This window comes from Phyllobates terribilis, unplaced genomic scaffold (assembly GCF_046119375.1).
Source record: "Phyllobates terribilis strain yellow unplaced genomic scaffold, ASM4611937v1 Scaffold_7__3_contigs__length_470593459, whole genome shotgun sequence".
Taxonomy (NCBI): domain Eukaryota; kingdom Metazoa; phylum Chordata; class Amphibia; order Anura; family Dendrobatidae; genus Phyllobates; species Phyllobates terribilis.
This window is the reverse complement of record NW_027362767.1, coordinates 326575007-326600196: the sequence shown is the minus strand read 5'-3', so window position 1 is coordinate 326600196 and position 25190 is coordinate 326575007. Positions and strand designations below refer to the sequence as shown.

The window sequence follows — 25190 nt, the reverse complement described above, 5'->3', positions numbered from 1 at the left end:
GCGGGAAATCGGGAAATTTCCCGGTGGGCCCCGACATGAGAGTGAGAGAATTGGTGGCGGGGGCCCTTTAAAAGTGTGAGCCTTTTAAAAGCGCGGCTGAATCAAATGTAGCGTCGCGCGCACGGCACATTCATTGGTGACAGCGGGCCTGCGGTGACGTGCATGCAGCATACTTACCACGTGACTCTCTGACACTAAGAGGATGGATTCTGTGGCAGACTGTGGTGTCAGGTGACACTGACGCCGCTCTCTTCTGGCCTCTGATATGCCGCGGCCGCGCTCTGCTTTGCTTTCTCTCTGCTCCGGGGCCGTCCTATGATACGCCGGAGCCACAGAACCCGACGTCTCGCTAGGCTCTCCCTGCTCCAGGGCTTCTCATACGGTTCCATCCCGGCTCCATATCTGTTCTGGCCTGCTCCCCTGTAGTAATACCGGCTCCCGACCAGGTGGTGGCACCGGAGCACCGCCCCCTTCTCTCCTGCTCTGACTCTGGGCTTTTTAATACCGGCTCCAGGGCTGAATATGTGGAATGTGGCCTGGCCTGGAATTGGAAACAAGGCTGCAGGCCTACAGCTCTCACTGCTTCAATTTCATGTCAAGAGCACCGTGCCAAATTTTTATGGGTGAGTTATATGGCTGTGTGTGTGTGTGTGTGTGTGTGTGTGTGTGTGTGTGTGTGTGTGTGTGTATATATATATATGCCTGTGTGTGTGTATATGCATGTGTGTACAGTTTGTGTATATGCCTGCATGTGTGTATATGCCTGCATACATGCGTGTGTGTGTATATGCCTGCATACATGCGTGTGTGTGTGTAAATGCCAGCATGCATGCGTGTGTGTGTAAATGCCTGCATACATGCGTGTGTGTGTGTAAATGCCTGCATGCGTGTGTGTGTGTGTATATGCCTGCATGTGTGTGTATGCCTGCATGCGTGTGTGTGTGTATGCCTGCATGCGTGTGTTTGTGTGTGTGTATGCCTGCATGTGTGTGTGTATATGCATGCATGTGTGTGTGTATATACATGCATATGTGTACAGTGTGTGTGTATATGCATGCATGTGTGTGTACAGTGTGTGTGTATATGCCTGTATGCGTGTGTGTACTGTATATGCCTGCATGTGTTTGTGTGTATGTATTTGAGTGCCTGCATGTCTACGTGTGTATATGTGTCTTCACACGTGTGTGCGTACTTCCCTGTGTGTCTGCATTTTTGTATGTGATTGAGTGTGTCTGAGCATGACTGCGTGTGCATTTCTGTGTGTGCTTGCCTGCGTGTGTACGTGTCCCCATTTCTGTGAGTATGTGTATCTGTGTGGGGATATTAGGGCTCTTTCACATGTCCTGATATTTAAGGGACTGGAGATATCCGTGTCCACCTGTGTGTCATCCGTGTGACACGTACCGGCGCTTGGGAATCAGTGTACAGTTAGCGCTGTTCCCAAGAGCCGGGTGCTGAGTGCTGCCCTCATCATGGATCCCTGCCGGTGCTGCTATCAGCAGCAGCAGGGTCAATGATGACAGTAGTAGTCTACTCCCTCCGTGTCCAACTGTAAAAATAGGAATAAAATAAAAGAATCCTTATACTCACCTCTCCTAAGCGTCACCCGCTGTAATCCGTGTGAGCGCTCACTCCGAGGAGAATGACTCCTGCAGCGAGCGGGCCCCGGAGCTGCGCTCAGTGATTGACAGGGCACCCCTTGTTGAGCGCAGCTCCAGGGCCCACTCGCTGCAGGAGTCGTTCTCCTCGGCGTGAGCACTCGCACAGATTACAGCGGGTGACACTTAGGAGAGGTGAGTATAAGGATTTTTTTTTATTATTCCTATTTTTACAGTTCTACACGGCGGGAGTAGACTACTACTCTCATCATTGACTCTGCTGCTGCTGATCACAGCGCCGGCAGGGATCTATGATGAGAGCAGCGTTCAGCACCCGGTGCTTGGGAAGAGCGCTGTCATCAGTGTGCAGAACGTTTTGCGGGAGGTGCAGCAGGTAAAAACATTCATTTGAATGGGTCTACGTGTACCAATGTCTCTGGTACTTGTGGAAACTGTCACCGCATGTACTGACGTGTGAAAGAGCCCTTAGTATGTGTCTGTGTGCGCTTGTTTTCGTGGGTGTAAGCGTGCTTCTGCATGTCTGTGTGGTCTTCCGAAGATTTATTTTATTTGGGGAGAGAGGGGAGAGAAATTTTAGGAGACAGAATGGGGAGATGTGTGAAGAAACTGTTAGAACCTTGCTCTTAGGTTTTTTCTATTGCTGGTCACATGACCTTGTTGGCCTATTTAGTCCTGCTCCGCCCTTCTGGCTTTGCTGGACTTCATTGTATTACTACTCTTTAGCTAGCCTGTGCTCAGTATCTAACTCTGTTAGTTTGCTTGGTCTTCGGACCTCTGTGTTCTATATTATTTGTTTGTTCGTCTGTCTGCTACTATTTCTGTTAGGAGGTGTCCATTTTGCTTCCAGTCCCTAGAACTTGTAGGGATTCCTTCCCCACATCTATAGGTCTCCGTACAGACTAGCTGAGGACTTTAGCAGGTCTGATCGCAGGATCAGGTTCCCTGTTACATCGTAGGGATCAAGCTGAGTTCTATCGTAGGGACAGATCTCCTCTCTTTCCTTAGCTCTGGTAGCAGAACATAACAGTAAGTCCAGTCTGCAAATTCTCTAAGGAAAGATTTTTCTGTTCCATCATGGTGTCGGTTCAGGATTTGGCTCAACGCCTGCAGGGACTCTCTCTGGAGGTGGCCGAGCTCCGTCAACACGTGAGTAACTGTCCTGGAGCACATTTCTTGGAGCCTAAGGTACGTTTGCCTGATTTATTTTTTGGTGAACATCAAGAATTTTTTTCATTTAAAAATGCTTGCTTATTGTATTTTCGTTTGAGACCCAGGTCCTCTGGGGATGAATCCCAGCGCATAGGGTTCATAATGTCACTTTTGCGCAAAGAGCCTCAGGAGTGGGCCTTTTCTTTGCAACTTAGCGATCCATGCTTTAGATCAGTGGATAGTTTTTTTTCTGCTTTGGGGCTATTATATGATGATCCTGATCGTGTCTCATCTGCTGAGACTGAGTTGAGACGTTTGAGACAGGGATCAGGTAATGTGGAAAAATATTGTACTCATTTCCGTCGGTGGTCTACTCAAATAGGGTGGAACGATTCTGCTCTGAAGAGTCTGTTTCTTGCTGGGCTTAGTGAAAGGGTTAAAGACTTACTAATTGCTTATCCCACACCTGAAGATTTGCAACAGGCTATGCAATTAGCTATACGGGTGGATAGGAGACTGCGTGCAAGGGTTAATGAGAGCAAATCCTCTGCTATGTCAGTTTCTGGTCATGAGAATGTGTGTACTGACAGTGGAGAGCCGATGGAGATTGGAGCGATGGCACCTCGCTCTCAAGAAAAGGACCGCAGATTTTCTGAAGGTTTGTGTTTCTATTGCGGAAATTCTGGTCATTTCATTAAAAGCTGTGTGCTTCGTATGAAGAAAGAAAAAAAAATGGTCAGTCATGCCCGTATTGCCTGTTTAAATTCCAAGGGTGTATTTTTAGCTGCTTCCACTATTGCTCAGGAAAAATTAATGGAATTTCGGGTGTTTGTCGATTGTGGGTCTACTCTGAATGTTATTGATGGGGGATTCTTGGAAAAACTCAATTTAAAACCCGAACCTTTGTCATCCCCCATTGCTGTGGTTTCTGTGGATGGCTCCCCTTTGAAGAATGTTACTCTCAAGGTCTGTGAATTTCCCCTCACTATTAATGGTGTTCACCATGAGAATTTGGATTTGGTAGTTTTGAATAACTTGCCTTCTCCGGTGGTGTTGGGATTGCCCTGGTTAAAATTGCACAATCCTGTACTGGATTGGTCTACCAATGAAATTAAATCCTGGAGCCATAAATGTTATGACAAGTGTTGTAACGGGCGCATTGCAGCTGTGGATAGGGGGGAATTGCCTGTTCCTATTCAGGATTTTTGGAGAGTTTTTTCTGAGAAGGAATCGCAGGTTTTGCCTCCCCATAGAGACTATGATTGTACTATTGAATTTGTCCCTGGAGCGACTCTTCCTAAAAGTCGTTTATTTAACCTTACTATTCCTGAGAGAAAGGCTTTGGAGGAATACATACAGACAAGCTTGGCCGCCGGTCACATTAGGCCTTCCAAGTCTCCTGTGGCGGTTGGATTTTTTTTTGTAAAAAAAAAGGACGGCGGTTTACGTCCTTGTCTGGATTTTCGTGAGATTAACAAAATTACTGTACGCAATCCTTACCCACTGCCATTGATTCCTGATCTGTTTAACCAGTTAGTGGGGGCCAAGTGGTTCTCTAAAATTGACCTTCGGGGGGCATACAATCTGTTGCGCATGAAGGAGGGTGATGAATGGAAGACTGCTTTTAACACTCCTGTGGGTCATTTTGAGAATCTGGTTATGCCTTTTGGTCTTACCAATGCACCAGCATTTTTTCAGAATCTTATTAATGACATCCTTAGACCTTTGATCGGCAAAAATGTGGTTGTGTATTTGGATGACATTTTGATTTATTCGCCGGATCTGGAGTCTCATTGGCGGAGCGTACGTGAAGTATTGCAGTTGTTAATTGACAATTCGCTTTTTGCTAAGCTGGAGAAATGTGAGTTCGCTGTACAGAGAATTAGTTTTTTGGGCTACATTATCTCCAGTGAAGGTTTTGAGATGGACCCGGTGAAAGTTCAAGCTGTGCAGGAATGGCCTAGGCCTATTGGTTTGAAATCGATACAGAGGTTTTTGGGTTTCGCCAATTATTATAGAAAATTCATTAAAAATTTTTCTATTATTGTCAAACCTCTGACCGATTTCACCAGGAAAGGTGCTGATGCGGTTCAGTGGACTTCTGAGGCCATTGAGGCTTTTGTTTATCTCAAGGAGAGGTTCACCTCTGCTCCCATCCTTATGCAGCCTGATGTGACTAAGCCGTTTTTGGTTGAGGTTGATGCTTCCTCTGTGGGGGTTGGCGCAGTATTGTCTCAGGATAACGGGGATGGAGTACATCCCTGTGCCTTTTTTTCAAAAAATTTTTCGGAGACTGAACTGAATTACGATGTTGGTAATCGGGAATTATTGGCTATTAAACTCGCATTTGAACACTGGCGCCACCTCTTGGAAGGTGCTGAATTTCCCGTTCAGGTTTTTACGGATCATAAAAATCTGATATATCTTGATGCTGCCAAGCGCCTGAATGCCCGTCAGGCTAGGTGGGCACTGTTTTTCTCGCGGTTTAATTTCTCCGTTACTTACATCCCTGGTACTAAGAATGTTAAGGCGGATGCCTTGTCTCGCAGTTTTTCTCCCATAGTCGGTGCTGAGAAAGAGGAGAACATTTTACAAGAAGGTGTTGTGATTGCTGCTTTGGACTCCGTTTTGGAGGATGAGATTCTTAAAGCACAGGAGAATGCCCCATCTAACACTCCCCATGGGAGGTTGTTTGTGCCTGGGACCTTTAGGAGAGATTTGTTTGTTGAGTGTCACGAATCTCGGTTGGCAGGTCATCCCGGAATCTCTGAGACCAAGAGACTGGTGGGTCGCAGTTTTTGGTGGCCTGGATGGCAGAAGGAAGTCATTAAGTGGGTGCGTCAATGTACTATATGTGCTAGATCTAAGTCCTCACATACTCCTGCTGCGGGGTTGCTTTGCCCTCTGGAGGTTCCCAGTGCTCCTTGGACACATTTGGCTATGGACTTTATAACTGACCTTCCCCCCTCTGAGGGTTTTACTGTCATCTGGGTGGTCGTGGACCGTTTTAGCAAGATGTGTCACTTGGTTACCTTCGTCAAACTTCCCTGCGCTAAGACTCTCGCTAAGGCCTTTGTCAAGGAAATTGTCATACTTCATGGCGTTCCTACTGACATTGTTTCTGATAGGGGACCTCAGTTCGTGGCTCGTTTTTGGCGCGCCTTTTGTGACAGGTTGGGAGTTCATTTGTCGTTCTCATCCGGATATCATCCTGAATCTAATGGCCAGACAGAAAGGAAAAACCAGGATGTTGAGCAGTTCTTGCGTTGTTTTGTGGCAGACAATCAAGAGGGGTGGTCTGAGTTTCTGCCACTTGCTGAATTTGCTCTTAACAACCATACATCTTCTTCTGCTGGTTGTTCGCCTTTTTTTTGTTGTTCTGGGAGACATCCGTCGTTTGGGTCGTTCTCCAAGTTGGTATCTGCCGTGCCTGAAGAGGAGAATTTTTCCGGTGATTTGGAGAGAGTTTGGACGGATGTGCGTGGTAATCTTCAGGAGGCTAACAGAAAATCTAAAGACTACTTTGATAGGAAACGACAGGAGGTTTTGTTCGCTGTTGGTGACATGGTTTGGTTGTCCTCTAGGAATCTGCGGTTGAGGATTCCTTCTAAGAAATTGGGTCCCAAGTTTGTAGGGCCCTTTAAGGTGCTTCAGGTTGTCAACCAATCTGCTGTTAGGTTGGAGGTTCCTACCTCCTGGAGAATTAATCCCGTGTTTCAGGTCTCTCTGTTGAAAAAAGCTGTTGTGTCGGATTGTGACGCCTCTGCCTCTGTTCCCCCGGTGGTGGAGGACGAGGAATATGAAATTTCTCGCATCCTTAATTCTAGACGGTATAGAGGTAGTTTGCAGTATCTTGTGGCCTGGAAAGGTTTCGGTCCCGAGGATAACTCATGGTCGAGGTCGGATGATGTTTCCGCGTCCAGACTTATCAGAGCGTTTCACAGGAGATTTCCTGATAAGCCTGGTCCTAGGGGATCCGGAGGATCCTCTTAGAAGGGGGGGTACTGTTAGAACCTTGCTCTTAGGTTTTTTCTATTGCTGGTCACATGACCTTGTTGGCCTATTTAGTCCTGCTCCGCCCTTCTGGCTTTGCTGGACTTCATTGTATTACTACTCTTTAGCTAGCCTGTGCTCAGTATCTAACTCTGTTAGTTTGCTTGGTCTTCGGACCTCTGTGTTCTATATTATTTGTTTGTTCGTCTGTCTGCTACTATTTCTGTTAGGAGGTGTCCATTTTGCTTCCAGTCCCTAGAACTTGTAGGGATTCCTTCCCCACATCTATAGGTCTCCGTACAGACTAGCTGAGGACTTTAGCAGGTCTGATCGCAGGATCAGGTTCCCTGTTACATCGTAGGGATCAAGCTGAGTTCTATCGTAGGGACAGATCTCCTCTCTTTCCTTAGCTCTGGTAGCAGAACATAACAGAAACAGTATGATGAACCAAAGGAGGGGTGGGAATGAGTGCAGAGCAGAATGGGGAAGGGGCATGTATGAGGAAACAGTATGAAGAGTGGGGGAATAGGGTGAGGAGACAGTATGGAGGGAGAAAAATGTGAGGTGACACAGCACAGAGACTAGGTAGTGTGGGGGAAGGAATGGAGGTGCGGCAGTATGGGGGAAACAGTGTGAGGGCACAGAAAGGGGGGAACAGTATGCTGAGGAGGGGGAGTGTGATGAAGGGGCACAGTATATACACTGGGCAGTATAGGGGGGACACAGTGTGAGAGGACAGTGTGAAGAGGGGGCCCAGTATGGTAAGGAGAGGACAGTGTGGAGAGCAGGTACCATAAGAGGGGTAGAGTGTATGTCATGTTTTGTGCAGGGAGCATTGTAAGAGTTAGGTTTATTCAGGGGCTCAGTGTAGATATTTTTATTCAGGAGCATTATAATGACTCTGCTATCTTTAAGGGCATCGTGTCGGGATGTGCTGCAGAAGACCGGAGAAGATGGAAGTCTGCAGAGACGAGCTGTGGATGAGAAAAGTCATCATGGAATCTGGACAAGAGGAAGAAAAGAAAGAACGACTCTAATCAGAGAAGACGTCTCAGGTAAGATCCCTGGATGTAAATGTTCATTTGTGATACTGCCTGTGTCTCATCAGAACTGTGGTTCCTGTATGGTCCGCAGTCTGATGATGACTGATAACAACTCCCAGTATCTCTATTGTTAATTACATACTGAGAGTTGTAGGTTTATGTGATAGAAAGATATATGGGGCTGACCTGACATTACAATTGATGGTGGTTCAGATGATGTATTCATGTACTGATGTGTTTGTGCGCGTCTGCGTGTTTGTGCGCGTCTGCGTATCTGTAATAATATGTATTTTTGTAAGATGCGTGTTTGTAACTGTGCATTGTGGTGTGTAATAACATTCATATGCTTGAGGCACCTTTACTAAATCTATTAGGACTCTTTCACATGTGTTAGGGAATTCCATTTGTCTTTCCACATTTAGGAACAGACAAGTGAAATTTGCTAACCTTGTCATAACTGTCACCATTGGGATGTGCTTGTATGGAAGCGGTTCAGGAGCCGAGCCTGCTCCATACCGGGCAGATGTCGACTATGTTACATAGCCGGCGTCTGCCTGTAACAGCAGTGATCAGAGCTCGCCTTGATTGCTGCTGTTTTGAGTATTTAAGTGCCCTTGTCAATCACTGGCAGCGGCATTTAGATAGCACAATGGCCGGTGCATGCAGTCACCTGTTCACTTCAGCCCCCTGTGGGCAGTTGCAGGTTGCTGATGGTTTGCCAGTAGTGCTGAGTGAGCGTGGTCGGATAAGAGACATTACAGTCACCGCGAACTACAAAGTGAGCGTGCTGCAATAACGTCCGGCACCTTGATTGCGACACTTCCATGGAGCCCAACCTCAGGCTGAGCTTCATTGAATGACTAACATGGCAGCCGTACCTGGCAACTAGTGCTGAGTGAGTGTGGTCGGATAAGGTGTGACCCCAGCATGCTCGGGTGTTATCCGAGTATCTTGTAGTGCTCTGCTAATATGCTCGAGTCCCTGTGGTAACATGTTTTGCGGCGGTAGACAGAAGCAACACATGCAGGGATTACCTAACAAACCGGCAATTCCTGCATGTGTTGCGTCTGTCTACCGCCGCAAAACATGCTACCCTGGGGATTCAAGCATAGTAGCACTACAAGATATTGGGATAACACCCGAGCATGCTGGGATCACACCTTATCCGACCACGCTCGCTCAGCACTAATTGCCAGGTGCTGCTGCCATGTTAGTCATTCAATGAAGCTCAGCCTGAGGTTGGCCTCCATGGAAGATGTCACAATCCAGGTGCCAGACGTTATTGCAGCACGCTCACTTTGTAGTTTGCGGTGACTGTAATGTCTCCCTCCTTGCACCGATCCTATGACAGGAAGCGAGTGGCAGTAGGGAGAATAAAATGTAATTTTCTCCGTGTAGCCAATGCTTTTCCAATAAGCCGTCTAACCAGGCTTTAAACCCTATTTACCTGCAGATTACCCCTATATCTGCAGATAAATAGCGTTTTTCAAGGTGACAAGTTACCATTAAAGGGACTCTGGCAGTACGGAATGACTGTCCGAAGAAAGTCCTGCCGCTCAGTGCTTCACAGCGCGGCCAATCATGTAACTATAGTGCATTATAGAAAAGCATAACAAGTAATAAAACCGTTTATGGTGGGCTGTAGTGTGGGCCCCTAGAGTCAGTTCTCCTGGTGGGCCCTAGGCACCCCAGTCCGACCCTGTATACAGGTGACGTACACTGCATGTATGCCACCAATCCACATCACTAGTCTCTTTTCTTCAGACTTGTGGATTTCAATGGAGAGAGCCACAGACAAGAAACTTTGAAACTATTAAACTATCAGAGAAATGGGAAATCCATGACCTCAGAAGATTGATTCAAGTTCATGTTTTTTAAGGTTGAAGGTAGACTTAGTCCATTGAGTTCAACTTATAGCCTAACATGTTGATCCAGAGGAAGGAAAAAAACCCATGGGGCAAATGCTAATAGCTTCATTTTAGGGGAAAAAAATCTTTACTGACACCACTAGTTCCCTGGATCAACATCCCATCACAGAATCTAGTGCCCATAACCTGTAATATTATATTTTTCAGGAAAGACATCCTGGCCCTTCTTGAATATTAGTGAATCAACTATTACAACTAGAGATGAGCAGACCCAAACTGTAAAGTTCGGGGTTCGTACCAGACACCTAGTGAGAGATTTTCCTGCTCCAAAGTTTGGGTCACCATTGATGCTAAAATCCCAACACGGATTTCTCCCTGGACTCCCGTAACGTAAAGCAGACTTCCAAGAAGAGTGAGAGAGATTTTCCTGCTCCAAAGTTCTGGTCGCCATTGATTTCTATGGGGTTCGGGTTCAGGTTCAAGTTCGGGTACAGTTATGGTACCCGAACCGATTTTTGGACTAAAGTTCGGCTGAACCCGATGAACCCGAACTTCCATGGGTTTACTCATCCCTAATTACAACATCAGGTGGCAAAGAGTTCCACAGTCTCACTGCTCTAACAATAAAAAATCTGTGTTTGTGATTATGATTGAATCTTTTTTCCTTTATACATAGAGTGTAAAAAAATCATTAGAAAGATCTTTGTGCGGTCCCATCATATATTTCATCATACATTGTAATAAGATCGTCCCTAAGCCTTCATTTTTCCAAACTGAAATCTGGCACACTAGCAAACTTATTGGGGTACGCTACTCTTCCCTCTACCCCACCTTCTAACTGTCACCCAGCTGGCTGCCTCACTGTCGTGAAGCTCTATAGTACGATCCTTCCCCCCATCTTCCCCAGGGAGCACCTGCTCAGTGAGCAGCAAACTCCTTTCCACATGGTCTATGGATCTCAGTGTCACCAGCTGTTCACTTAGATCCAGAACCTGGGCTTCCAAATGTACAACGTGCTCACATCTCGCACAACAGTATGCACCCTCAACGGCTAGTCAAGGATTCAAGGATTGTATACATGTGGCAAGAAACCAGGATGGATGAACACAGAACTTAAACACATGCTAAAAAGAAAGAAAGAAATGTTTATTAAATGGAAAGAGGGAGGCATATCTAAAGAAGATTATAATGCAGTCTGCAGATCCTGTAGGGCACGTATCAGGTTAGCTAAAGCTGACAATGAATTAAGGCTTGCAAGAGATGTCAAAAGCAATAAAAAAGGATTTTGGGGGTATGTCAAAAGTAAAAGAAAAGTCAAAGATGCTATAGGATTTTTACAGGATGAAAATGGAGAAATGGTAAGAGAGGATGTTGAGAAGGCCGAACTTTTTAATTCCTATTTTGCATCTGTTTTCTCTCAGAAAGAAAATGTAACATCAACTGATCTTCACTGTCCTTTTAAAGGAATAGAGGAATCCAAGTTATCAGTAAACAGAAAGATTGTGAGGGAATATTTAGCTAACATAAATGAGTTCAAGTCTCCAGGTCCAGATGAATTACACCCCAGAGTACTGAAGGAGATTGTAGAAGAAATTTTAGAACCACTCTCCATAATCTTTGAAAATTCTTGGAGAACAGGAGAAGTCCCAGAAGACTGGAGAAGAGCAAATGTTGTTCCTATCTTCAAAAAGGGGAAGAAGGTGGACCCAGGGAACTATAGGCCGGTGAGTCTGACTTCTATACCAGGAAAGATCTTTGAACAAATTATTAAACAACATGTATGTAAGTACATGGATAAGAATGAAGTGATTAACCAGAGTCAGCATGGGTTTGTAACTAACAAGTCATGTCAGACTAACTTAATTTCCTTCTATGACAGAATCACTGACTGGGTGGATCAGGGAAATGCTGTAGATATAGTATATCTTGACTTCAGCAAAGCATTTGACAAAGTATCTCACATCATCCTTATTGAAAAAATGACCAAGTATGCAATGGACCAGGCAACTGTTAGGTGGATTCATAACTGGCTTAGTGATCGGACTCAAAGGGTGGTTGTAAATGGCTTCACATCCAGCTGGATGAATGTCTCAAGTGGGGTACCACAGGGCTCCGTCCTGGGACCTGTATTGTTCAACATCTTTATCAATGATTTAGATGAAGGAATTGAGGGTAAACTGATTAAATTTGCTGATGACACAAAGCTAGGAGGGATAGCTAATACTAGAGAAGAGAGAGAGAGGATTCAAAAAGACCTAAATAAACTGGAGCAGTGGGCAGCAACCAACAGAATGGTTTTTAACCGGGAAAAATGCAAAGTACTACATCTGGGCAATAAAAATGAAAAAAGCATATACAGAATGGGAGGAATAGAGCTAAGCAACAGTACATGTGAAAAAGACTTAGGTATACTAATAGATCATAGACTGAACATGAGTCAACAGTGTGATGCAGCAGCAAAAAAGGCAAATACAATTCTGGGATGTATTAACAGAAGCATGCAGTCTAGATCACGTGAAGTCATTATCGGTCTTTACTCCTCTTTGGTCAGACCTCATCTGGAATACTGTGTACAGTTTTGGGCACCACATTTTAAAAAAGACATCGACAAACTGGAGCAAGTTCAGAGAAGAGCGACCAGAATGGTGACTGGTCTGCAAACCATGTCCTATGAGGAACGGTTGCAGGATTTGGGAATGTTTAGCTTGCAAAAAAGAAGACTGAGAGGAGACTTAATAGCTGTCTACAAATATGTCAAGGGCTGTCACATTGTAGAAGGATCATCTTTATTCTCATTTGCACAAGGAAAGACTAGAAGCAATGGGATGAAACTAAATGGGAGGAGACACAGATTAGATATTAGAAAAAACTTTTTGACAGTTAGGGTGATTAATGAGTGGAACAGGCTGCCACGAGAGGTGGTGAGTTCCCCTTCAATGGACGTCTTCAAACAGAGGCTGGACAGACATCTGTCTGAGATGATCTAGTGAATCCTGCTTTGAGCAGGGGGTTGGACCAGATGACCCAGGAGGTCCCTTCCAACTCTACCATTCTATGATTCTATGATTCTATGAAGATGTACATGGAATGGCATTGTCAGTAATACAGCACATATTACTAATGGGAATAAACCAAAACAGGAATAAATATACAAGTAAATGTAAACAATGATTCAGTATAAATTACTCCCTCCTAAATTCTCTGAATCCAAAGTCACTGAAATCATAAGTCGCACACTTAAGCCAAATCACACTTGGGAAAAATTACTCCCAAGCTCTTTCACTCGATTCTTTAAAAAGATTCTTTAAAAAGAGTTGCTTTTCCCTTAGCAACAATACAACGTGCAACTTATATCAAGAAAAAAATAGTTTTCAAGATTTTCCCACCCAATAAACAAGAAAAAAAAACAGTACTTGGATGTTACATGAATGGCACTGATGTTCTGTCTATTTTTTAAATTGACCTATTGATTCAAATGAGTGAGAATCATCTGTGACTTATATCGAAACCAGACATGTTTCCATATTCTTTTTTTCAACATTTGACCTGCAAAAAAACTTTGACATGTGGATACTCCCATAGACCATATTTGGTACTGTACATGTTCTAACCGTAAGAGACACAAATAGAACACACAAAAAAAGTGAATTTCGGAAAGAAGACTTATAGGTGCATATTTCTGCAGCCGGAAGGTGAGACATTGATTTCAGCGATGTGTCACTTATTAGACTGTGTGCTGTTGTTTCAATACAATGTGTGTTTTATCAGCAGGAGATTATCACTGCCCCGACTAGGTCTCCCATGACTGTTAGACCAACCACGTACCCAGCACTGATTATCACCTTATTGTCAATAGACAATGAACACAGAAAGCTGTGCTGTGGGTGGGGTCAGCTTTCTGAGCTCTGCTACATCTAAAAACTCTGATTGCGCCCCCAGTAAACTAAGGGATACAATGCTGGAATCAGGGTCTCTTTTCTTACATTATGCTGCTCTCAGATAAGGTAGCAAAATCCTGGTGACAGATTCCCTTTAAGGCCACAAATTCTTTCCCGCTCCTGATGGCCTAAACTAATAGCACATGAATTAATCAGATCCGTGGTTGAGCTAGGATTTGCTCATTAAATTTAACATTAAAATTCATGTGTAGTTCAGTCTGATGCATAGTACTACAGAAAGAATAAAACACAATTATTTTAGAGTACAAAAAAGCTCTCCCAAAGTTAGGTATGACTTCTGGATCAGAAAGGAATACACGGATGATAAAGCCGATGATAAAGCCCAGCTGATTCCTGTGTGGAGTAGTACTGAAAATCAAGACAGGAATCCAGCAATCCCAAAAAAGCAATGATAAACTCATATTTGTTGCAAGATCTTTTAATAAAATGTTGAAAAAATAAAAAGGAAAGGTAAATAAAATCTCATGGATGACGCGTTTCGAACCCCAATGGTTCTTAATAAGAACCATTGTAGTTTGAAATGCGTCATCAGGTGAGATGATAAAATTCTGACTGCATCAGCTGTCTCTAGGGGAAGCCCACTGCGTGAAATTTAATATGGCTACGTGAAGGTGGGGTATATATTGGGATAATTTAGTTTCAAATATTAATTTTTCTGCATTTCTTAATTCCCATTTCTATAAGTGCAGGGTGGCATTTTGACAACTTGTCAGATGTCTCCATTACAAAATATCAGGGTATGGGGGCTTATTATTTTATTTTGACTATTTATTTTTATATTGTCTCATGTGTGAAATTTGTTTTTTGTTAATCAGTTATTTTTCATGATTTGGGTGTCAGTCAGTGTAGTGAAACATACAGTGCTGGTATGAGAGTGAACAGTTTGGTGACATTACAAAACAGAATAAAAAGTTCTAGCGTGCGTGGAGAGAGCGTGAAATAGACTAGCAAGGCCGACAGTGATAGATGACAGATAGCTGAAGTGACAGACGAACATCTATCAAAAAAAAAAAAAAAACGGAAACAGGAAGGAGGTAGTGAGTGTCCCAAGGGCTCTGAAGATACAGACGTCTGCGACACAATATTCTTTCTATTGTCTGCATATTGTTCAGTATATATATATATATATATATATATATATATATATATATATATATATATATTGAATACGGTTTGATTGCAGTGTCAAGTTCTAAATCCTTTGTTCCATCTTTTTACTATTTCCAAACTTTTAATATTAAAAATTTCTGAAGATATAATCAGTAGTGATGAGCGAGCGTGCTAGCTACTGCTCGGTACTGGCCTGAGCATCTTACTGTTCGAGATGCTCGGTGAGTACTTCCAGGATGCTCAGGCAGGAGCTCGAGGCCCCGCATGTTTGGCGCTGTTTAGAATAAACATGCGGGGATTGCCTGCCATTCACTGAAATGCCGCAGCTATGTTGGTTCTGGCATTATAGTGATTGGCTGGCCGCTTAGCGTCATTGGGTCTATATAAGACCTATGTTCGTCACAGTCTACCCTACAGACGGGCAAAGTAGGGAGAGGTGTTACTGAGTGAGGGAGAGAATTGGCGGTTTATTAGTGAGGTATTAGGTATTTCACAGCAATTTATACACATCTGAACTAACAGTCCTTATAAGAACTAATCCAGCTGCATATATCATTCCTGGTGATAGCAGGAGTTAGACAGGCAGAGTTTGTGGAGAGTGTATAGAGCACAATAGGGTCCATTGCATGTTTTGTCTGCTGCTGTTACTGATATCCATAGCCCTATATATCAGGGCTAATATTCTTTTTGCTCTTAATCCTGATTATTTGCTTAAAAAGCAATACTTTACATCATTTTAACTGCTCCATTTGCTTGTTAGCAGAATACAGCCACATTTGAATGATTTTATCTGTATTGCTGTATTGTGGAAGCAAAGAAACTTGTCCATCATCAGACGTGATCCGATATTACTGCTGTAATAATTGTGACGTTTTGGGGAGCGTGCAAAATATTACACTCCATTTAAAGTCTGCCAGTTGTGTGTTGTTCAGCCTATTCAAACTTGGTCACTGACCAATACCATACTACAAGGCCACTGCCTAAAACCATGATCATCAGACATGATCCGATTTTACTGCGGTAATAGTTGTGACATTTTTTGGAGCGTGCCAAATATTATAGTCCATTTAAAATGGGCAAGGCGTGTGGCTATGGACGGGGAAGTGGACGTGATTGTGATGGTGCATGCAGAGGCCGAGGCCTTGGGCAAACTGAAATTTTGCCTGCTGAGGGAGCACAACAAGCATCCACATCATGTCGCCCTACCTTCCTGTCCCACTTTGTAGGGGGCTGCGGAACACCACTATTGAAGCCAGAGCAGTGTCAAAAGGTTGTTGGTAGGATAGCAGGTAATGCTTCCAGTCAGTTTGCCGCCACCACTACCGTATTCCACATGGTCCAATCTCAGTAGCCGTGAGCCTGGACAACGTATGCCAAGTGCCCGGAGACAAGTGATCCCACACTTGGACACTCCAAAGAGTTGTTCACTTTTCCATTTATAGATTCGGGCCTCTCGCCCGGACAGCTTCAAGTGGGGCAAGAGGAGATCGTAAATTGCAATGCCCAAATATTTGAGCAGCCATGGTCACACGAAAGCGATGGTGGGAAAGTGCAATTACTGTCGCAAGAGGTGGATGATGATGATGTGACACAATTTCTAGCAAATCAGGAGGAGGCCAAGAGTGCATACGTAGAAGACGAGGTGGTGGATGACGAAGTCACTGACCCAACCTGGCAGGGTGACATGCATAGCGAGGACAGCAGCACAGAGGGCGAGGGAGGAGTAGCACCACAACAGGCAGGATCAAGCAGTGGGGTGGCCACAGACACAAGGCAGGCAACTGTTCCCCGGAACAAAAACACGAGAGAAGTTGCCAGTCCAACTGTTAGGTCTTCCAGAGTCTGGCTCTTTTTTAGGTCTTTCAGAATCTGACTCTTTTTTAAAGACTGTCCAGATAAACCCAAAAAGGCCATTTGCAACATCTGCCATGCCAGCATCAGCAGGGGGCAGCAAAACTACCAGCCTGACCACCACCAGCATGCTCAGACATATGACAGAAAAGCACCAAACTAGTTGGGCCGAATGCCAGGGTCCATAAACAGTGTCTGCGGGTGACACTACTGCCAGTTCCGCTATTGTGCGTGCATGTCAATCATGCGTGCATGTCAATCCCCTGTCCATGACGCAGGCGAAGATGCCTCCTGCCCTGCACCTGTCATTGTGCACTTTCAACCACCATCAGCAACCACGTTCACGTCCTTGTCCCAGGGTAGCTTTCAGTTGTCCCTACCCCAGTCCTTTGAATGCAAGTGCAAATACGCAGCCAACGCTCCCCAGGCCACAATACTAAACTGCCACATTTCTTGAATGCCTGCACTTGAAATGTTGCCTTTTAGGCTCGTGGAGACGGAATCTTTCTGCAACCTGATGGCGGGGCCGTCCCTCGTTACTCAGTCCTCAGCCGCCACCATTTCTCCCGGTGTGTCGTCCCCGCCTTATACAAGAATGTGTTCCAGAACATTAGCCGTGCCACCAACAACGCAGTTACTTGGAAGGTCAACCTAACCACGGACACGTAGACAAGTGCTTGTGGGCTAGGACGGTGAATCTTGCGGATGGTGATCTGGGTTAATATAGAGTAAGCCGGGACCCAGTCGGACCCTGGGACAGAACATGTCCTCCCGACACCGAGGATTGCGGGCCCTGGGTCAATCAGGGTTTCTCCCATAATCTACAGCTCCTGCACCTTCTACTCCTCTTCAGCCTCCATCTCCGAAATGACCACATCAGTCGGAAGCTGGAAGCACTGCAGCACTGCCTCGGCCAAGCGGCAACAGGCTGTGCTGAAGCTAATATGCTTAGGGGACAAACCACAGACCGCTGCAGAGTTGTTGACAGCTGTAACAGAGCAGGCAGATCTGTGGCTGTGTAACGGGTCTGGGAGGCGGAACCTCTGGGCTACTATACAAGGGAGCGGTCCTTGTAAGGGAGCGGGTGGCGACCAGGCAGGCAGTCACAGCAGGTGACCGGGACAGTCTCTGGGTGTACGGGCAGGAGGTCACGGCAAGTGATCAGGGCAGTCTCTGGAAGAACGGGCTGGAGGTCACGGCAAGTGACCGGGGCAGTCTCTGAAAAAGGGTAGGTACGACCTGTGATGGCTGAACCTCCAGGTAGGCTAGCAAGGCAGATGGAGGATATGTGCTCCCAGGTGAGCAAGTGAGAGTCTCTGGAATAGCAGGTGGTCACAGCACGTGACGGCGGAGCCTCCAGGTAGGCAAGCAGGCAGGTAGCGGAGAAGCGCTCCCAGGTGAGCGGGCAAGAGTCTCTGGAATAGCTGGTGGTCCCAGCACGTGACAGCGGAGCCCCCGGGCAGGCAAGCAGGCAGGTAGCGGAGAAGCGCTCCCAGGTGAGCGGGCAAGAGTCTGGAATAGCTGGTGGTCACAGCACGTGACAGCGGAGCCTCCGGGCAGGCAAGCAGGCAGGTAGCGGAGAAGCGCTCCCAGGTGAGCGGGCAAGCTGGTCCATAGACAGACTGACCGGAGTTGTAAGGCAGACCGTCGGACCTCAGGCAAGCAGGCAGGTAGCTGATGTGCGCTCCCAGGTGAGCGGGCAAGTTGGTCCTTAGACAGACTGACCGGAGTTGTAAGGCAGACCGTCGGACCTCAGGCAGGCAGGCAGGTAACAGGAAATCAGGCAGGATTAGGACAGCAAGCTGGCAGGAATCTGGCAGGTAACTGGCAGGTAACTGGCAACGGGACCTGAGGGCTGAAGCAGAGTAGAACGGTGCAACAACATTGCTCGGGCACCTCCATTTTGGAGGAGGTGCCTTATATATGGTAAAGTCCTCCGGCCATTGGCCGGGGACTCCTTAGGACGGCGCGCGTGGCCCCTTTAAGAGGGAGGGAGGGCGCGCGCGCCCTAAGCACAGTGGCCGGGAAGGAGCGCGCGCTGCCAGCAGAGCGGGAGAGGGACGCCGGGCACGGAGCAGAGCGGTGAGGGGAACAGCGTCCCTGCCTAGCAGAGGGCAGGGACGCCGGCACTACAGTACCCCCCCCTTTAGGCCCCCCCTTTTTTAGGCCAGATAGAAATTTAGCTAGGATGAGAGGGGCATGGATGTTCTCCCGGGGCTCCCACGTTCTCTCCTCAGGACCAAACCCCTTCCAATCTACCAGAAAAAAGGTCTTTCCTCTTACCCTTTTGGTGGCAAGAATGTTCTCTACCTCAAACTCGACCTCAGCAGAAACCGGAGAGGGAGGCGTACCTGTAGACTTGGAAAAAGAGTTAAGCACCACGGGTTTGAGGAGAGATACATGGAAGGAGTTAGGGATCCGTAAGTTGGCCGGGAGTTTCAATTTATAGGCCACCGGGTTGATTTGACTGATGACCTCCAGAGGACCGATGAACCGAGGCCCTAACTTGTAAGAAGGTATCTTGAGTCGAACATATTTAGATGAGAGCCAGACTTTATCTCCTGGACGAAATTGTGGAGGATCCAGGCGTTTTTTGTCAGCGTGTCTTTTCATCCGTTCGGACGACTGAAGGAGTGCGGACCGGGTACTCTCCCATATGGAGGAAAATTTGCTAACGAGAGATTCCGCAGCCGGGTTGTCCACAGAGGTGGAGACAGGAAAAGGAATCCGAGGATGCTGACCAAAGACTACAAAAAACGGGGATTTGGAGGAGGATTCGCTCTCGTGATTATTATAAGAGAACTCGGCCCATGGTAGGAGATCCACCCAGTCAGAATGGTGGGCATTAACGAAGTGCCGGAGGTAACTGGTCAGGTTCTGATTGATCCGCTCCACTTGACCATTGGACTGTGGGTGGTAAGCGGAAGAGAAGTCCAGGGTGACGTCTAGTAGTTTACAAGTGGCTCTCCAGAAACGTGAGGTGAACTGTACCCCACGATCCGACACGATGTGGAGGGGCAGGCCATGAAGACGGAAGATGTGGCGGATAAAGTCTTTAGCCAGCTCGGGTGCAGACGGAAGGCCTGGCAGGGGAATAAAGTGAGCCATCTTGGAAAAGCGGTCAGCGACCACCCAAATGACCGTACAACCGGCAGAGACGGGGAGATCAGTTATAAAGTCCATTGCTATATGCTGCCAGGGGGCAGCAGGTACAGGAAGCGGAAGGAGGCGTCCGGCTGGCAGATGTCTCGGGACTTTGTTGCGGGCGCAGGACACACAGGCAGAAACAAAGTCTATTATGTCCTTGTGCAGGGTAGGCCACCAATAGTGCCGGGCAATAAGCTGGAGGGTCTTTTTCTGACCGGCGTGGCCAGCTAGTTTAGACGAATGGCCCCAGTGTAGGATCTTCTCCCGATCAGGTACTGAAACAAACGTCTTACCGGGAGGGAGACGATTTAGACTCACGGGAGCCACCTGCATTACTCTGGCGGGATCGATGATATGTTTAGGTTCTTCCTCGAGAGCGGACACCAGAAAGGATCGGGACAAGGCGTCTGCTTTGACGTTTTTGTCAGCCGGGCGAAAATGAAGAACAAAATCAAAGCGAGCAAAAAACAAGGACCACCGGGCTTGGCGCGGGTTAAGTCTCTGGGCATGCTGGAGGTAAGCCAAGTTCTTGTGGTCAGTGTAAATTATTACCGGATGAAGAGCCCCCTCGAGTAGGTAACGCCACTCCTCCAACGCCAGCTTGATGGCCAATAACTCTCGGTCTCCTATGGAATAGTTGCGCTCAGAAGAGGAGAAGAGTTTGGAGAAGAAGCCACAAGTTACCATTCTCCCGGAAGATGATTTTTGAGTAAGTACCGCTCCGGCTCCAGAGGAGGAGGCGTCAACTTCCAGGAAGAACTGCTTGTTGCCGTCCGGGCGATGCAGCACCGGGGCGGAAGAGAAGGCCTGTTTTAGGGAAAGAAAGGCCTCCTCTGCTTCGGGCGGCCACTCTTTGGGATTAGTACCCTTACGGGTGAGCGCGGAAATTGGGGCAGTCCGGGAAGAGAAGTGCGGGATGAAGAGGCGGTAATAGTTGGCGAAGCCCAGGAACCGTTGAATAGCCTTCAACCCCTCTGGTCGGGGCCATTTCTCGATGGCAGACAGTTTCTCAGGATCCATTTGTAGGCCGGTCTGAGAGATAATGTAGCCCAGAAACGGAAGCGAGGTCTGCTCAAAGAGGCACTTCTCATATTTAGCGTAGAGATGGTTCTGCCTGAGCCTGAGCAGGACCTGACGAACATCCCTCTGGTGAGTCTGGAGATCCGGAGAGAAGACCAAGATGTCGTCCAGGTACACCACTACGCAGGAGTAGAGAAGGTCCCGGAAGATGTCATTGACCAACTCTTGAAAGACGGCAGGAGCGTTACAGAGGCCAAAGGGCATTACCAGATATTCATAGTGGCCGTCCCGGGTGTTGAATGCCGTCTTCCATTCATCCCCCTGACGGATACGAACCAGGTTGTACGCCCCACGGAGGTCCAGTTTGGTGAAGATTCTAGCCCCCCTCAGACGATCAAATAACTCCGGAATGAGCGGAAGGGGGTACTTATTCTTCACCGTGATCTGGTTAAGGCCTCTATAGTCTATACAGGGACGGAGAGAGCCGTCCTTCTTTTTGACGAAAAAGAAGCCTGCTCCCGCCGGGGAGGTAGATTTCCGGATGAATCCCCTGGCCAGATTCTCCTCAATATATTCGGACATCGACCGGGTCTCAGCAGCGGATAATGGATAAATACGCCCACGGGGAGGAGAAGTACCAGGTAACAGGTCGATAGGGCAGTCGTATGGTCTATGAGGGGGTAGTGTCTCTGCCTCCTTTTTATTAAAGACATCAGCATAAGACCAATAAGGAATCGGAAGTCCAGGTAGATTAGCTGGGGTAGGAGAAGGACGGACGGGATGAACGGGAACCAGACAGGTCTTATGGCAGCCCTGTCCCCAGCGAAGGACTTCTCCGGTCTGCCAGTCAAGAACGGGTGCATGTTTCTGGAGCCAAGGTAGGCCTAGCAAGAGGGCGTGAGAGAGTCCAGGCAGAACATGGAAGGAGATACTTTCAGAATGCAGCATTCCCACCTGCAGAGTAATGGATTCGGTGATGAGTTGGATGGGGCGTGGTAAGAGCCCCCCATCCACGGCAGCAACAGACAAGGGTACAGCCAGAGGTTTGGTGGGGATGCGGTATTTCTCTACCAGGGACTGTGAAATAAGATTCCCGGCTGCTCCAGAGTCCAGTTGGGCTAGTTCGAAATAACGGTTCTCCCCGTAGACGATTGAAACTGACAACAGCAGGGATGGAGAGGATTTATTCTTGTCTAGGTGGACCTCTCTGAGCGAACCTAGACACAGGCGTTTCCCGACCTCTCCGGGCAGGCACGGATCCGGTGCTCCTTACTGCCACAGTAGAAGCAGGTCCCCTTGGCACGGCGTAAGTCCTGACGGGTCTTGACCATCTTGGTCTGGTCGACCTGCATAGGCTCAGGAGGGTGTACCTGGTTAGAGACAGAAGGAGTGACGGGTTTCTGAAAAGTAGGAGCTAGACGTGGTAACCTCCTCTCACGGGTGACCTCTCTGGCACGCTCCTGGAACCGTAGGTCAATCCGGGTGGCAAGAGTTATTAAGTCATCGAGAGTGGTAGGAATGTCCCGACCGGCAAGTTCATCTTTAATACGGCCGGACAGACCCTCCCAGAAGACGGAAACCAGAGCGTCGTTATCCCAGGCCAGCTCCGAGGCAAGGGTACGGAACCGTATGGCATATTGGCCCACGGTGAGACTTTCCTGACGGAGGCGTAGCAACGATGATGCGGATGAGGTCTTCCGTCCGGGTTCGTCGAAGACTTTCCGGAAAGCCGTGAGAAAAGCAGGCAAGTTGGACACCAGGGGGTCTCCTCTCTCCCATAGAGGATTTAGCCAGGCCAGGGCCTCCCCGGTGAGATGGGACATGATGAATGCAATTTTGGCTCGGTCGGAGTTAAACTGGTGGGACAATAGTTCAAAGTGCAGGGTGCACTGATTTATGAAGCCCCGAGCCTGGGCTGAGTCGCCTCCGAAGCGAGGAGGTGCAGAAAGCCGAGGTCCGGGGTAGGATATCATGGTGTTAGTGGACAGCGGAGCTGCCGGATTGCGAGACATGGCACTGGCGGAGGTTGTTGGTGGAGCAGTCAGAGTGTCCAGGCGAGTATTGACATTCCGCAGGTGACCCAGGATGGACTCCTGTTGGGACCTTTGACGGGACAGTTCATGACACAGGTCCGAGAGCGAGGGAGCTTGGGTGCCACCGGGTTCCATGGCCCGAGCAAACTGTAACGGGTCTGGGAGGCGGAACCTCTGGGCTACTATACAAGGAAGCGGTCCTTGTAAGGGAGCGGGTGGCGACCAGGCAGGCAGTCACAGCAGGTGACCAGGACAGTCTCTGGGTGTACGGGCAGGAGGTCACGGCAAGTGATCAGGGCAGTCTCTGGAAGAACGGGCTGGAGGTCACGGCAAGTGACCGGGGCAGTCTCTGAAAAAGGGTAGGTACGACCTGTGATGGCTGAACCTCCAGGTAGGCTAGCAAGGCAGATGGAGGATGTGTGCTCCCAGGTGAGCAAGCGAGAGTCTCTGGAATAGCAGGTGGTCACAGCACGTGACGGCGGAGCCTCCAGGTAGGCAAGCAGGCAGGTAGCGGAGAAGCGCTCCCAGGTGAGCGGGCAAGAGTCTCTGGAATAGCTGGTGGTCCCAGCACGTGACAGCGGAGCCCCCGGGCAGGCAAGCAGGCAGGTAGCAGAGAAGCGCTCCCAGGTGAGCGGGCAAGAGTCTGGAATAGCTGGTGGTCACAGCACGTGACAGCGGAGCCTCCGGGCAGGCAAGCAGGCAGGTAGCTGATGTGCGCTCCCAGGTGAGCGGGCAAGTTGGTCCTTAGACAGACTGACCGGAGTTGTAAGGCAGACCGTCGGACCTCAGGCAGGCAGGCAGGTAACAGGAAATCAGGCAGGATTAGGACAGCAAGCTGGCAGGAATCTGGCAGGTAACTGGCAGGTAACTGGCAATGGGACCTGAGGGCTGAAGCAGAGTAGAACGGTGCAACAACATTGCTCGGGCACCTCCATTTTGGAGGAGGTGCCTTATATATGGTAAAGTCCTCCGGCCATTGGCCGGGGACTCCTTAGGACGGCGCGCGCGGCCCCTTTAAGAGGGAGGGAGGGCGCGCGCGCCCTAAGCACAGTGGCCGGGAAGGGGCGCGCGCTGCCAGCAGAGCGGGAGAGGGACGCCGGGCACGGAGCAGAGCGGTGAGGGGAACAGCGTCCCTGCCTAGCAGAGGGCAGGGACGCCGGCACTACAGGCTGTCACCACTGAACCTACAGTCAGGCACTGTCATGTGTGACAATGGCCGGAACCTGGTGGCAGCTCTGAAGCTAGGCAAGCTTGCACATGGACCATGCCTGGCCCATGTGCTCAACCTAGTGGTTCAGTGGTTTCTAAAAACCTACCTGGATCTGCCAGAGCTGCTTGTGAAAGTACGCCGCAAGTGTGCCCATTTCCTAAAGTCACCTACAGCTTCCGCCGCCCTCACCGCGCTTCAGCAGCGTTTGCAGCTTCCAGCCACACATTGGAACTTAACGTTGCATATGTTGGGAAGGGTTTGTGAGCAGCAGAGGGCAGTTGTTTATTATGAGGTTCAACATGCCTGTCATTGTTCAGGTCAGCCTCCGCACATAAGAACTGATGAGTGGGCATGGATGTCAGACATCTGTGTCATCCTCCAAAACTTTGAGGACTCCACCAAGATGGTGAGCGGCGATGAAGCCATAATTAGTGTCATCATCCTGCTTCTCTGTCTACTGAAACGCTCTCTGCTCATAATTAAAGAGGAGGCATTGCAGGTGCAGCATGAGGAGATTGAGCACGGAACCATACAGGGTGATTAGACACAGCCCCACCTCATCTCATCCCAATGTGGATTGGGTGATAATGAGGAGGAGGAACAGGAGCTGTTTTCCTGCGCTACAGACGGTTCTATCCACACAACAGTCATACTGTTTGTTCAGCGTGGATGGAATGAGGAGAGGGAGAACGAGGACCAGGAGGAGGATGAAGAGGAGGGGGGCATGGACAGTCGTCCTCTTGGTCAGGACAGGGAAGTCTTGGCTGTTGGCAGTCTGGCACACATGGCTGACTTTATGTTACGCTGCCTCTCCCGTGACCCTCGCGTTGTACACATTTTGGGCAACAGTAATTACTGGTTAATTACTTTCAATCTCTCCTTCCTGTCGCGGAGAGGTTTACTAAAATGGTGCAGTACCAGAAGGCCCTTGATGCGGAATTCCATCTGAAAAAGCTGGCAGCCAAGGTCACAGTTCGTTTGACAACCAAGGAGTACAGGCGAGGGAAACATAAATATGATGCAGCAGAGGCAGAGAAACACTGTCAATGGTGTGGGACAGTTTTCTCAGACCCTCCCAGTGCCAAGGCCCTGATGTGTGGGGTACTCTGACAAGGAGGGAAAAGTTTTGGAAGATGCTGAAGGAGTACCTTTCCAACCATACCATCGTCCTCCGTGATTCCTCTGTGG

At 48.1% G+C, this 25190-nt stretch overlaps 1 protein-coding gene across 1 annotated transcript in view; it reads right to left on the bottom strand.

The window, feature by feature from the left end:
• LOC141154783 (traf2 and NCK-interacting protein kinase-like) overlaps positions 1-25190 on the bottom strand; it is a 329519-nt gene that overhangs the window by 239983 nt on the left and 64346 nt on the right. The window lies entirely within an intron of this gene.